We start from the raw sequence: 13,985 nt of genomic DNA, 5'->3' as shown, positions 1-13,985 counted from the left end.
GCTTCAGATACCATTGTTTTAGGATTGAAGATGTGCTTTGAGTCAGTAGACAAATAATGAAGACTGGAGGACAATATTTTAATTATTTTAATAAATCATTTTTAGGCAGCCAGCTCTATGGCACTTGGGTAAAGCTGCCGCCTGCAGTGCTGGCATCCCATATGTGCACCAATTCAAGTCCTGACTGCTCTGCTTCCAATCCAGCTCTCTGTTATAGCCTGGGAAAGCAGTAGAAGATGGCCCAAGTCCTTGGGCCCCTGCACCCACTTGGGAGACCCGGAAGAAGCTCCTGGCTCCTGGCTTCAGATTGGCACAGCTCCAGCCATTGAGGCCAAATGGAGAGTGAACCAGCAGATAGAAGATCTCTGTCTTTGCCTCTCCTCCTCTCTCTGTGTAACTCTGACTTGCAAATAAATAAATAAATAAATCTTTTAAAAAAATAATAGTGATGATGAATTTATAACACTGGTAATGCATTAAAATGCACCTGGATTATACAATTTAGAAATGCTTAAAATGGTAAATTTTATGTTATATGTAGTTTATAAGAATAAACAAAACACTGATATAAATGGAATAGCTCAAGCTTTAAACTTGGAGAAAAGCAGCCAAAAGTTGAACATTAGAGAGTGAGTTAAGACTAGGAATTGTTCATGACTGTGTTGATTGGGAGAGCAGGGAATGAGAACAGCAAAGAAAAGATAAATAAATACAATAATAGAGGAGTGGTCCTCCACCAGCCCTCCAAGTTCCAAATTCTTAGCATTTGTTTGACTGAATGTGAAAATCACCTAAGAAAAGCCTATCCAACAGGCTACATCCTCAAAGAAATTAAATTAGCATCTCAGCGGGTGGATCCCAGGCACCAGGTATTTTATGTTCCCAAATGAATCAAGTTTCCAGCACATGAATCTAATCTATCTATCTGATTCATCCCATATCACTCTCATGGATAAGAATCATGGGGGTGGGGGGAGGAAAAATGTTATCAATATTCAGCTTTGACTACAACAATTAATGACCCAAAATTCTGAAATATGCAAATTGTTTCTCCCACCACAGACTAAAAAAGTTAGATGAAGCTCACCTCTTGTTTTGACAGAAATACTGCATCAGCCCTCAAGTTGCTTTTCTTGTTTTTAGCTTTGTTTTGTTTTAGTTTTTAGTCTTTCAGTCCTTTATCTAAACTGCAGCACAATCACCATTCAAAAAAGCAATTCTGGGAGTGGGGGCAGGTGCTGTGGTGCAGCTGGTTAAATTCACCTCTGCAGTGCTGGCATCCATATGGGTACCGGTTTGAGTCCTGGCTGCTCCAGTTCCAATCCAGTGCCCTGCTAATGCAGCTGGGAGGGAAGCAGAGGACAGCCCATGTACTTGGGCTGCTGCACCCATGTAGAGACCCAGAAGAAGCTTCTACCTCCTAGCTCTGGCTTCAGTCTAGGGCCATTTGGGGAATGAATCAGTGGATGGAAGATTCTCTCTCTCTCTCTCTCTCTCTCTCTCTCTCTCTCTCTGTGTGTGTGTGTGTTGGTGTGTGTATTTCTGACTTTCAAATCAATAAATAAATCTTAAGAAAAACCCAATTCTGGCTATCTATGTCATACTCCTGCTCAAAAGTCTTCAATGGCTTTTTTTGTTTATCCTTCATAACATGTGGCTAAAAGATGCTGAGTGATCTCCAATCTACCTCAGCAGCTTCATAGTTTCATCTTTGAGTTCCTACAGCCTACATATGACTATTTCTCATCCATTCTCATTGTATTTCTCCACATTCTCTCTTTCTAATTTCCACTTTCTCTTTCACTTCTCCTTTTAAAGTTATTTATTTGAAAGTCAGAGTTACACAGAGAGAGAAGGAGGCAGAGAGAGAGGTCGGTCTTCCATCTGCTGGTTCACTCTCCAATTGGTTAAGGCGGAGCTGCATAGACCCAAAGCCAGGAACCAGGAGCTTCTTCTGGGTCTCCCACGCAGGTGCAGGGAACCAAGGAATTGGGTCTTCTACTGCTTCCCCAGGCCATAGCAGAGAGCTGGATCGGAAGTGGAGCAGTTGGGTCTTGAACAGGCACCCGTATGGGATGCTGGCACCGCAGGCATCCGCTTTACCTGTTACACCACAGCGCAAGCCCTTGTCTCTCACTTCTTACTCCCCTCTCAAATTTCTTCCAGCCTCTCTATCTCTATAATTTCTATCTCTATCTTTATCTCTCAAATATCAAGAACTTGACCCATGCTATTACTTCTAACTAGAATGCCCATTATCTTCCCTTTGTGATGATTTCCCCTCATCCTACAGTTCTGCATATCCAATGCAAAAAATAATAGTAATTTAAATTTAAAAATAGAGCAGCAGGTATGGTTATGTTATGTCTAACTTAATAAGTGTCTAAGTTAGATTTCTTTTTCTTCCCCACTGTCCCACAAGATGAAAGACAATGCACTAGTGTCTATTTTGTTCACCACTTCATCACTACATCTTAGTATTATGTCTGACACTTTGATAAGTGTGTTTTTCCCCATAATGATGGGCTGGCCTCTTGATTTACATCCTGCAGAAGGCCCTAATGCAGTGGGGATTTCACAGAATTCAAAGTTTCTGTGTTTTTCACTCTGGAATATGTCTCTCCATTTTTAAATTAGATGGAAAATTTCCTGAGAGTCCCTGAAGTCTGGGATTAATCACGAGAGGATTAGACCTTTACCTGGAATGATGATGGCTTGAAAGGTGGATGATTATAGTCTCACATTTCACAAGAGGAATCAGAGCGAGAACACGGATCTGTCACTTAATGATTTGTTGAAAGAAAATTAACGCCCTGGTGTCAATCTTGATAAAGGTCAGATTATAAGAAATAAAGCAAGTGCCACTTAACCCAGTAGGTAGTATATCTATATCCCCATTTTCTCTGAAGCCTGAGAATATAAATAGTTGAAAGAAGAGTCGAACAAATTAACTGGTCCAAAACACAGTAACTTATCATTATCTGTCACCAAGTATCACCACCTTTCTGTGATCCTTTTGTTCTTTCTTTTGCTTCTCTAAGTATAAGGAACTGAATCATTTCTTCTTGCCTGTTAGATATACTTTTTCCTTCGTATTTTGACTACCTACAAGGCCAATAGGCTGAGTGATATGAAGAATTCCACCAATTACTTTAATAAAATGACACAATCCTCTAAAGTTTTGAAGAAGGGTCCATCTTAATGTTCAGAGAGGAAATGAATGTGATTGTCCATGGTCTGCTTTTAAAATGTGTCTTTATAGATTTCTCATGAACATGAATGCCCTGTACCTCATTGACTTCAAATTCATGACACGAGGGGCTGTCATTATGAAACAGCAGATTAAGTCACTGCTTGTGATACCAGCATCCCATATCAGAGCACCAGTGTAAGTCCAGGTTTGGCTGCTTCCAATCCAGCTGCCTGCTAATGGGCCTGGGAAAGCAGTAAATGATGGACCAAGCACTTGGGTCCCTGCAACCCACATGAGATACCCAGATGGAGTTCCTGCCTCCTCACTTCTGCCTGGTCCAGCCATGGTTTATATAGGCATTACAGTAGTAGATTTGAAGATGGAAGATTCTCTCTCTTTCCCTCTCTCCCCTTGTCCCTTCTTGTCTGTCACTCTGTCTTTCCAATAAATGCATAGGCAAATATTTAAAAAAAAAAAGTCATGACATGAGACAAAAATAGATCAGAGATAGAAAATTCAAATTCAGTGATGTTCACTGTAGGTAAGAGTGAGTTCATTTGCACTGCAGTTATTTTTAGTGGTTAACAAATCATAGCCCACAGGTGAAATCTGGAGGTATACAGTTTTTATAAATGAAGTTTTATTGAGAAATAGCTGTGGCTAATTATACTTTCTACTGCTGTCTGCAAATTCTTGCTATATTTCATCTATTTTCTATCAGCTATGTGAGATTAAGAGAAGGTTGTCTGGCCGGTGCCGCGGTTCAATAGGCTACTCCTCCACCTGCGGCGCCAGCACACGGGGTTCTAGTCCTGGTCCGGGCGCCGGATTCTGTCCCAGGTCTCTGCTATGGCCCAGGAGTGCAGTGAAGGATGGCTCAAGTCTTTGGGCCCTGCACCCACATGGGACACCAGGAGAGGCACCTGGCTCCTGGTTTCGGATCAGTGCGGTGCGCCAGCCACAGCGCGCTGGCCTCAGCGGCCATTGTGGGGTGAACCAACGGAAAAGGAAGTTTCTCTCTGTCTCTCTCTCTCACTGTCCACTCTGCCTGTCAAAAAAAAAAAAAGAGAGAGAGAGAGAGAGAGAGAGAGAGAGAGAGAGAGAAGTTGTCTATTTTCTGACACCAGTATTGTATAATCACTAGAAGGTAATAATACATAGGTATTGAATAGGTTTTAGAATGTAGCAGTCTGCCCGGTGCCGTGGCTTAATAGGCTAATTCTCCGCCTTGCAGCGCCGGCACACCAGCTTCTAGTCCCGGTTGGGGCGCTGGATTCTGTCCCTGTTGCCCCTCTTCCAGGCCAGCCCTCTGCTATGGCCCAGGAGTGCAGAGGAGGAAGGCCCAAGTGCTTGGGCCCTGCACCCCATGGGAGACCAGGAGAAGCACCTGGCTCCTGGCTTCGGATCAGCGGGGTGCACCAGTCACAGTGTGCCGGCCCCGGTGGCCATTGGAGGGTGAACCAATGACAAAAAGGAAGACCTTTCCACTGGGATCTCACTAACATAGATCTTTCATTTAGGTCTTCTTCTTTTTTTTCTTTTCCATGGTATCTTGGCTTTCCATGCCTACAATACTCTCACGGGGCCATCAAAGAAGGAGGTACCTTTCTCTGAAAGGAGGAGAGAACTTCCACTTTGACTATGACCCTATCAGAATAAGATCAAAGTCAGCGAACTCTAAAGGCTTCCATAGCCCTGGCAACTAATGACTAGAGCCTAGGGAGATTGCTGACGCCATAAACAAGAGTGTCAAATTGTTAAGTCAGCAACAGGAGTCACTGTGTACTTACATCCCATGTGGGATCTGTCCTTAATGTGTTGTCTAATGTGCAGTGATGCTATAACTAGTACTGAAACAGTATTTTTACACTTTGTGTTTCTGTGTGGGTACAAACTGATGAGATCTTTACTAATTATATACTGAATCGATCTTCTGTATATAAAGAGAATTGGAAATGAAAAAAAAAACAACCTGGTGTTAAATTGGAAATGGCATAGAAAATTAATTAATTAAAAAACTATTATGTAGGATCTCTGTCTTTAATGTGCTGTACACTGTTATTTAATGCTATAACTAGTACTCCAACAGTATTTTTTTCACTTTGAGTTGCTATATGGGGGCAAACTGTTGAAATCTTTACCTAATATATACTAAACTGATCTTCTGTATATAAAGAGAATTGAAAATGAATCTTGATGCGATAGGAAGGGGAGAGGGAGCGGGAAAGGGGAGGGTTGCGGGTGGGAGGGAAGTTATGGGAGGGGGGAAGCCATTGTAACCCATAAGCTGTACTTTGGAAATTTATATTCATTAAATAAAAGTTTAATAAATGAAAAAAAAAAGGAAGACCTTTCTCTCTATCTCTCTCTCTCACTGTCCACTCTGCCTGTCATAATAATAATAATAATAATAATATTAGAATGTAGCAGTCAAAAGGTGGCAGATCTCAAAATAACATGTAATTCTGAGGTAAAAGTTTTAAGAATTTAGGCATCCTATTCAAGGCAGCCTAAAACATAATCTCAATTAAAGCAAGGGGATTACAGATATATTTACTGTTATTACTCTAGTGGAAGAAAGTGAAAAAGAGGTTTTTGTATGTTCATTAAAGGCATGGATCATCTGATATGATGCTCATCTGATATCCCACTATTTAAACTAAACTTCCCTTGATCAGTTCCTTTAGTTTTCACGGATTTGCACCCAGTAACTAAAACAAACAGTTGTAGTACATCACTGAGTAGTGCACCCAATAAGGAAAACATAGTTCTTAGTGCTTGAAAATAGCTGTCTAGTCATTCATTTTTGTTTCAATGAAAATATTTTGGAAAAATTATAACTTATCTAAAATGAAGGAGCCCTAACACCACTTAATTGCTCTTAACCTTGGATCGATTACTGAACTTCTTAGTGATCCAATTTCCTCCCCTGGAAGACATAGATCATAATGGCTATTAATTCATAAATTCGCAAATATTAAAGTAGTTATTGTATTTAAAAGACATATTTTCATATAGAGTAAATGAACATAATATATGTTGTGATGAAGACTTGCCTTCATATCTATTAAAATGGTTGTAGTACACACAACCTCATGATCGTTCACATCTGCAGTTCTGTGGGCTTCTCAAGGGTACAATTGGTGATGGCTGAAATGAGGAAGGCTTTGGTTGCCCCCAGTAGTTATTTCTCTTTTGGTCTACATTTGGTTTCTGTTATACAAGGGTCAAAGATGGTTTGATCTGACCATTGCTTTTCCTTAATTTCTTCCTTCTTCATGACCTGATCTCTTTTCCACATTTAGTTTTCTTCAAACTTCTTTTCTTCTGTTTTTACCATTTCTATGTTCTATATTACCAGAGCTTCAAGTTCATACCTAACATGCAGGCTAACATACTGTGATCATAATGCATAAACCTTAGCGCTTGCCAGATATTAATTTTTATTTATTGCTTTCAATCAGTGAGGTAGTTTCTTGCCTTATCATCATCTATCTAATACCACTGTGTGAGATATACATGGTCTTAGAACATTCAAGTTTTCTCAATTTGGTCTCTTATTGACTGATTTTATTCCTTTCCAATAAAATCAACTTTTGAATACAAGATTTATACACTTATTTGAAAGGCAGTTACAGAGAGAGGGGGAGGTGTATGTGTGTGTGTGTGTGAGAGAGAGAGAGAGAGAGAGAAGAGACAGAGAGAGAGAGAGAGAGAGAGAGACCCCTTCTATCTGCTAGCTCACTCCTCAGATGGACACAATGGCTAGGGTTGGGCTAGGCTGAACCCAGGGGCCTAGAACTCAATCCTGGTCTCCCAGCTGGATGGCATGGGCCCAAGTCTTTGGACTAGGTGCATCAGCATGGAGCTGGATTGGAAGTGAGGTAGCCAGGACCCACTTATAGGATGCTAGTGCTGCACGGGTGGCTTAACCTGCTGCACCACAATGCCAGCCCCACCAATATAATGATTATTGTAAGTCTTACCTTTATATAGAGGAAGCATAATGGCATATAAATAATGGAAAAACAATAACATCTTACTTTCCACAATATTTTATAAGTACTAAGTCAGTTTCCACAGTCAATATAATGTTAAAATCTTAGCTGGATGCAGGAGACCATATTTTATTTATATTTACACTCAAACAACTTGTCGTATATCTGGCAATTAGTAAGTGCTCAATCATTTTTAAATTGTAAATGTTATCATTCCCAGAGCCCTGGGAGGGATTCAGATAGAGTGCCATTCTTGAATGTTCATTAGAAATAAACTTAGTAAAGTTATAAAAAAAAAAAAACACATAACTAAAACTTAGTCATTCTTATTAATCATTCAAAAGATTCCTAGCACATATTAGTGCTCATAAAACCAAAACAGGATGGCTTCTCACTGCATCCTCACAATGTCATTTTCAACACACATCATTTGTTAGAACAAATGGGTTATTCTTGAAACCTACTCTGACATAATCAGGTACTTTCTATTCAATCAAGAAACTTCTGCTACACTGATGACTAGAGTAGACATTTGCCATATGTGGCTACTTAAATTTAAATTTAAATTAATTAAAATTAAATAAAATTGAAAATTTATATCCTCATTTGCACTAGCCACATTTCAAGAACTCAATTGTCATGTGAAGTTAGTGGCTGCCATATTGGAGAGCAAAGATACACAATGTTCAACATTGCAATTGTCCAGGGAGCTAGAGGGATAAGCTCATGCATTCCCTGAAATTATTGATGAAGGTTATAAAAAATGTTGTTTGGGTCATATGGCAGATCTAAGATGGTTTAGGTGCTTTGAAGTAACAGAAAGTATCTGAGAATTGCAATAAGACATTCCTGATTTTAAAATTGTGTGCATATATGTGTGTGCACGTGTGATTAATTGGTATAACAGTATGAAATATTTTCATTTTCCATCATTTCTTAAAATGTGGATATGTGCCCATATAATTCTAATATGCTCCCACATTTGAGTTTCAGCTTTTTAGGAGTCAAGTACCACATTTGTCTGTCAATAAAGCATTTTTGACTCTTGCTCACCCAGGCAGACATCAAGAAATTTGCATGAAAGAGATAAACTAAATTATTACCTTTTCAAGTTGGAAGTGAATATCAGATTAATCCAAAATCCCTCCTTCTTCTTTAAATATGCAATGGGTCTTTTGAGTATCATTTACTGAGAAGTTACTCTGTGCCAAGCATGGCATTATATGCTAGGGATATAAAAGTGAACTTTCATGCATATTCAACTTAGACTAGCAAAAAAAAAAAAAAAACACTGAATAATAACTTTTGAAATAATTTTGAACTAGCATGAAATTTCAAAAAAAATGTAAATTGCTTTTAGACACTTATTTTCCTATTCCCAAACACAAATAAAAAATTTAGGATATCTAAGAAGTGAGAAACATGGAAAAACTTTTAAGGCAGCGGTGTAATAGATTCAGTTAAAGGAGTCCAGAGAGATTTTTATGTAGTTTTCTAAACATGATTTCAAACAGCATAATATTTGGCACCGACACTTGATGTTGTTGGATGTGTTTCAAAAATTCAAATAATAAAAATACACAATAAATTTGACAAAGTGGCAAAACACAGACAAATCACTAGGGCAGGTGAAAGGAGACCATTCATATCACCTGTGCATTCTTTCCTCTCTAGAATGCTCACTGTGACCTTTAAGTGAAATTTAAAGGATCCACTATTTCAGGGTGAAACAGCAGAACGAAGACGGGAGAAGAGTTTTGGGAAGCAGCAAGTAATGCTGTGGATACCTTTATGGGGAAAACAAAAAGAGGGAAAGAATGGTAGATTGTTAACCCCAAATAGAAAGTCATACCCGTAGTGCTTTTTCTTTCCCTCATGCATCAATTACTGTAATGCAAGCTAGCATAAATAACAGCCACATAATAAATATCTCGTGAACATAGAAATAAACTATGACTACAAGAGTACAAAGCAATAAAATCCAAAGTCAAGTAGTTGAGAATGATAAATATTTATTAATTTTTAAACTAGTCAATCTAATAAATTTTAAAATTAAAATTCATTTTCAAGTTAATAGATGGATTATGCTTTGTTTTAATTGGTGATATATTTATTACACAAGCAAGGCACTGTTTTGTATCCAGAAGCTTCCTTTTTCAAAATAAGATGGCAAATTTTGTGCTTTTAATTAGACAAAAATCTTGATGTAGTATTTTAGTGTATAAACAATAATTTCTGAAAACTTCCTTTGTTTAAAGATTTATTTTATTTATTTGAAAATCAGAGTTACAGAGAGAGCTGAGTCAATCCGAAGGCAGGAGCCAGGAGCTTCTCCCAGGTCTCCCACATGGGTTCAGGGGCCCAAGGACTTGGGCCAGCTTCCACTGCTTTCCCAGGCCATAGCAGAGAGCTGGATTGGAAGAGGAGCAGCCCTGTCTGGAACGGGCGCCCATATAGGATGTCGGCACTTCAGGCCACAGTGTTAACTGGCTTTGCCACAGTGCTGGTCCCGAAAACTACATTTTAATGATCTTTCTTGTGTGCCATTAAAAACCTCCAAGTATCTAAATTGTTGAGTTTTTACCATTTGTTTAATGATTTCTTACCATATTTAAGATATTCTTGACACACTGTATTAATCCTAAGAAAATAGTGTGTGCTCCTTTAATTATATTTTACAAATGAAACCAAGGCTCAAAATTTTAAGTAACATGTCCAAAATGTGATTTATTGGAATTTATTGGAATATTGCTCTAAAACAGACTATTATTGGGCATTACACTGCATCCCTGGGAAAAATGCTGTAACAACTTAACTTACATATCAGTAAGTAACTTTTCATCTCATTGTTTCTCAGGACATTTATTTTCACTATAAAATCATGTTGAATCTGCAATTTATTTCTGTTTATGCATTCAGCCTTATTTTCAATTGCCAAATTATTGTGTGCATTTATGAGGTACAAGGTGATATTTTGGTATTTACAATGTGAGATGATTGAATCAAAGAAGTTAAAGTTGCTGAGTCACCACACTTATTTTTTGGGATAAGATATTTGAAATTTAATCTCTGAGTTATTTTGAAGTATACACCATTGATTATAGTCACTCTGCTCTGCAACAGATTTCTGATTCATTCCTCCTGTCTATCTAGAATTTTGAACCCATTCATAAACAACACACCAACCCCTTCCCTGGCCTCTCTGGTAACCCTCATTCTACTCTCCATTTTTATGAATTCAACTCTTCTAGAGTCTACATATAATTGAAATTATGCAGCATATGTATTTCTGTGCCTGGGTTATCCCGTGAAGGACATTATCATCCAGAATCACCCATATTGTCACAAATGACATGATATCTGGGTCCAGCGCTGTGGCACAGCAGGTTAAGTCACTGCCTGCAACACCAACCTCCCATATGGGCACATGTTCAAGTCCCAGCTGTTCCACTTCCCATCCAGCTCCCTGCCATGAACCTGGGAAAAGCAGTAGGGGATGGCCCATGTCCTTGGATCCCTGAATTCATGTGGGAGACCTGGAAGAAGCTCCTGGCTCCTGGCTTTGGCCCGGCCTAGCCCCAGCCCTAGCCCCTGGCCATTTGCGGAATGATCCAGAGGGTAGAAGACCTCTCAATCTGTCTCTCCCCCTTCCTCCTGTAACTCTGCCTTTCAAAATAGAATAAATCTTTTTAAAAATGATAAGGTTTCCTTCCTTTTTAAGGTTGGATGGAATCTTATTTTATTCTACAAATCACATTTTCTTTATACTCTGATGGATATTAGAGTTGATTCCATTATCTTGCATATAATGCTGCAATGAACATGGAAGCATAGATATGCTTTTGACATTGATTTCGATAACTACCATAGTGGTTGTTACTTTTTTTGTGGTGGTGTCACATTTCCCTGATTCTCTGTAATTCCTGTGCCCTTACTTTAGTGTCCCAGCATTTGAGGAAGCAATCACCTCTTTTGGCTTTTGCAGATTCAGTTTGGCAGCAGTAGCTTTTATTATTTAGTCTAGTTTGGGACTGGTAGCAACCCCACATAGGTAAGGTTCCCTAATGGATTGTGCCTGGAATCTGTGTTCCAAGATCCAGTGGAGCTGCTGGCTATGTTCTGTGGTCTGGTGAGGCCACTGCTGGATTGCAGAGTCAGGCAGAACTGGTGGCTGAATTCTGTGATCATTTGTGATCAGAGTTGTGGGATGACTTCCTGTGCTGGATGGTACTGCTGTTTAAAATCTGTGGTTAGGTAAGAGCTATATGCTGAGCTGTGAGACCATGTAAGGTCTCTAGCATCAGTGCTCAGCCACTTAGGATGGGTGGGGCCAGAGGTTATACCCCACTAACGAGCAAAAACACAAACTTGTGTATTGTACTGGGAAGGCCCTACCCAGACCCCTAAGGCTTGCTGGGAGTAATTTCGTGGCCACCAGGGCTGGGAGGTAGAACAGATCTTCTGATGGAAAAATAATCTCAGATCTACACTTGCCACCTGGCCTAAGGAAAACTTAAGCAAAGTACTGAGGCTTTGTGGAGTGGCCACTTGGCTGCTGGAATAGATGCTCCAGTCTGTGAATATCCACAGACCTATGCTTGCCTCCCCACCTGAGGAATGCTGAAGCAGAGAACTGGGGCTAGGTGGGAAAGCCAGCTAGGGACTCAAGCCTGGCATATTTGTAAATTGTGCTTCCTGCAAACAATGCCATTGGCCAGTTTCTCTGATGGATCACCTATGTTGGCCAGAATGTAGACCCCCTGCGAAAATCTGCAAGCAGCCCAAATATGCAAGGTTTCTATGGGTTTCCACTTTGTTGTTTATTTCTAACTGATCACAGAGATCTAGCCAGGCTGACACCCACAAGGTTTCTGTGGAAAAAAATAGAAGTAAGCCTCCCAGAATAGTGGAGAAGGTTCTCAGAATGCTGGAGAAGCTGAACGCCTGCCTCCAACTGTCTATTCTGCATTAGAAAGTGTGGGTCTAGAGAAATCCTCTCCATGCAGCATTGTGCTGGTTTGGAAGGGCCAACACCCACTAAACGAAACTATCCCTTTTACAGTCTGATGCAGGCTTTTCCACTGAGTTGGTCAAAGACTGTTTCACAACCTCAATCCCAAGTTTTGGGATATTCATGATGGCATTCTTGTCTATGGATGGTTGCTAATCATATTTCTGTGATGGGGACTGGAGCCAGAGAACTTCTATTTCGCCATCCTTTTTTAAAAATTTTTTGCCAGGTAGTGTAAGACAGGTGTGAGAGAGAGACAGAGAGAGAGTTATAGACAGTGAGAGAGAGACAGAGAGAAAGGTCTTCCTTTCCATTAGTTCACTCCCCTAACAGCCGCTATGGCCGGCGCTGCGCCGATCCGAAGCCAGGAACCGGGTACTTCTTCCCAGTCTCCCATGAGGGTGCAGGGACCCAAACACCTGGACCATCCTCCACTGCCCTCCCAGGCCACAGTAGAGAGCTGGACTGGAAGAGGAGCAACTGGGACTAGTACCTGGCGCCCCAACCGGGACTAGAACTCCAGGGTGCCGGTGCCGCAGGTGGAGGATTAGCCTAGTGAGCCACGGCGCTGGCCATTTCACCGTCTTATTAGTGTAATTCTTCTCTGGACTTCAACTCTAAGATGGTTGAAAAGATTTATGTATTAAGGTGTAGATGAACAAAGATTGCCTTCGAAAACATTGTGTATCTGGCAGTAGTTTTATTGTTGCTTGCTTCTTTTTTCTGGGTACTAATTTGCACAATGATAAAAGTATGCAAGCAAACATGAATTTGTGTGATAAATTCCTTTCCACCCCTCTAAGATGTTCAAGTCCTGACCTCAGGAACCTATGCATACGTTATGTTTCATCAAAAACGATTTTGCATATGTGATTCAGTTTAAGTATCAAAGATTGGGAGAGCATCCTGAATTAATCATGTGGGTCCAGTTTAATTACCTGAATCCTTGAAAGGGGAGAAACTTTTCCAGCTAGTCAGAGGGTGATGTGACTACAGAAGAAAGGTTCTGAGAGATACAGTGTTGCTGATTTTATGGGGCTGTGAGCCAAGAAATGTGTACCACTTCTAGACGCAGAAAAAGGTAATGGAGTCTCCCCTAGGTTTTCTGGAATGTGAGAAGAAATGCAGTCCTGCTTATACCTTGATTTTAGCTCAATGAGATCTGCCAGGTTTGTAAGATTATGAGTTGGTTGAAACCATCAAGCTTGTAAATATCTGTTAAAAACAGCAATAGAAAACTCACACAGTTTACCAGCATTTAAGATTTTATTTTTTTACTTGAGTATAGACATCCTACATTTTTTGAAAAATGGTGCACTTGACTCATGTCTCTGATGGAAGCAATCGGATGGAATTGAGTCCTTTTAAGCAGATGTATGAATGCTGACACCATCTACCAGCTTCTCCAAAGTTATGCTCAGCAGCTCTACGTATTGAGGAAAACTTTAGGGTCTCTGTAGAACTTGATTCACCCCCTTTGACACACATGACTAGGTGGACAGGGTAATTGGGTTATTCACAATCTTGTGAAACCATGTTAGACGGAATTAAATAGGCATCAGCATAAGAGAGACTTGAGGAGAACACAAAACACTTGATACAAGGCCACTTTGTTCTGATTGCTAAACTATTTTCCATTATTTCTACCAACAAACTTGTTCTTACCACTACTCATATCCTTTGCCACACATCATACCATTTCCTGCCTTATTGTCTATAAATTGCTCTTCCTTCCTTTTAAATAATGCTTTTATTTATTTATTTGAGAGGTAGAGTTACAGAC

The sequence above is a fragment of the Lepus europaeus genome, chromosome 19 (assembly GCF_033115175.1).
Source record: "Lepus europaeus isolate LE1 chromosome 19, mLepTim1.pri, whole genome shotgun sequence".
In the NCBI taxonomy this organism is placed as follows: Eukaryota; Metazoa; Chordata; class Mammalia; order Lagomorpha; family Leporidae; genus Lepus; species Lepus europaeus.
The sequence above is the reverse complement of the archived record's forward strand: the minus strand, read 5'-3'. Positions refer to the sequence as shown.